The sequence below is a fragment of the Solanum tuberosum genome, unplaced genomic scaffold (genome assembly GCF_000226075.1).
Source record: "Solanum tuberosum cultivar DM 1-3 516 R44 unplaced genomic scaffold, SolTub_3.0 scf00248, whole genome shotgun sequence".
NCBI classification, from domain to species: Eukaryota; Viridiplantae; Streptophyta; class Magnoliopsida; order Solanales; family Solanaceae; genus Solanum; species Solanum tuberosum.
The window spans coordinates 239,787-241,619 of record NW_006239172.1 but is presented as its reverse complement, the minus strand read 5'-3'; the positions used below and the strand labels follow the sequence as shown (position 1 = coordinate 241,619).

General features: G+C 27.1%; 1 non-coding gene across 1 annotated transcript; it reads left to right on the top strand.

Moving 5' to 3' along the window:
- Positions 1–1,472: 1,472 nt before the first annotated feature.
- On the top strand, positions 1,473–1,545 carry TRNAR-ACG (transfer RNA arginine (anticodon ACG)). Its single transcript has one exon. It is a non-coding gene; the product is annotated as a tRNA-Arg (tRNA).
- Positions 1,546–1,833: the final 288 nt, after the last annotated feature.

The following is a 1,833-nucleotide window of genomic DNA, read 5'->3' as shown; positions in this document are numbered from 1 at the left end:
ATTTAAGTGTCTATCTATATATAACATATTAATATATTATGCCAAAAAATAATAATAACAATAGTGTTTAAGATAATTTTCGCTCACCTTAATTAATTATGTAGGTATTTTTATTAGTACCCGATAATCGTGTCAATCAAAATTGGAAATTTGTTACACTATACATTACCACCCCCCCCCCCCCCCAAAAAAAAAATGTTTAGTTGGTATACCGTGTATAATCTCCGTACATCGAATTTTTAACAGTTCCATTTTTAATGATTTTCCAGATGAAACTAGAAATTACCAAGGAATTATGCATAGCATATATAACCACTGTATAATATGTATATAATTTATATTTATACATTTACATTTGTTATAAATTTATTATACACGTGCTATACATTGAGAACACAGCACTACAAAAGATTACAATTAAAGTGAGTTAAAAAAAATTAATCGACTAACTATTTATTTTTAAAAAAATTCCCTTTACTTATATAGATAGAATAAACTCATCTGAATGTTTGTATTTATTTTAAATTTTTTGTGATTTTATTTATTGACTAAAAGGATTGTGTTGCTAGAGAAAAATAATTTGATTAATTAGTTTGTCAAAGTTATTTGGACACGCAGAAACAAAGGCATGTTGAGAAATTTGTATGTTTGTACTTTGTATCTTCTCATAGAATTCGTGGGGTATGGTTGACACCTCTCTCTATGTACCATTTTTTTCGTATAAATTGCTGTGAATTTGAATCGTCAAAGGAGCAAAAAATATTAATTTAATCAAATTTTCGAATGATTAATCAAAAAATTGTATAATCAGGTTTTTGAATGAAGGGAGAAATTTAATCAAAAGGATGGATTATTCACATTAAGAGTAAATACACCTAAGTTAAAATGTACTCATTTCGCATCTAATTAACAAATGCAAATAACAAGCATCTGAGATTTTGTTTTGTAATTTCTTATAAATTTGTTTCTAACTTTATGTCCTTTTAAACTAGAATTTTTTTATTTTTACACATTAAAAATTTAAAGGTAATTTCTTCTTCTATTCAATTTATTAGTGACCACAAGAAATCTCCACAATACTAATCAAAGGTCGTATTCTACTATATAATAAGAAGAAAGAAAGCAAATAATTATTTCCTATGTCTCAATTTATGTGACACTTTTCGTTTTTCGAGATTCAAACAATTTAAGTTTGACTAGAATTTTTTGCATGGAATCTTTAAATTTTTTTGAAATGAAATTTATATATTTGCAAACTACGTAAAAAAAAATATTATAAGTCACAATAATTGGCAATTCAAAATAATTAAAAGATATATAAAAAATTTATGGTCAAATATAGACTTGTTTGAATCATGAAATCTGAAAAGTGCCACATAAATTGGGACGGAGGGAGTGATTTATTTGGCATCTGAAATAGTAATATCCGTTTTATTTCAAATATAATTGTTTGTTCTTCACTACCATAAGTTGACTTCATGGCCCAATGGATAAGGCGCTGGTCTACGAAACCAGAGATTCTGGGTTCGATCCCCAGTGAAGTCGTTTCTTCTTTATGGAAAAAATCATCCATGACACTCTTTCATTATTGTCAAAAAGAATTTTCACATATTTGTTAAATTGCTTAGACTCTTCAAAAATGTCAATGAGGAATTCGATATGGATGTGACATCGAAAGTGAAGAGTCCGTGCAAATTAACGTATTTGTCCTATAAAAAAGAATTAAACCCACACATAGAGGGTTGTTGTATTAGAATTATTTATTAAATGTGGACTTAACATTAATTTATTATTACATTTTAGTAAAACGGGTTGAATGTTACTTCCTCCGTT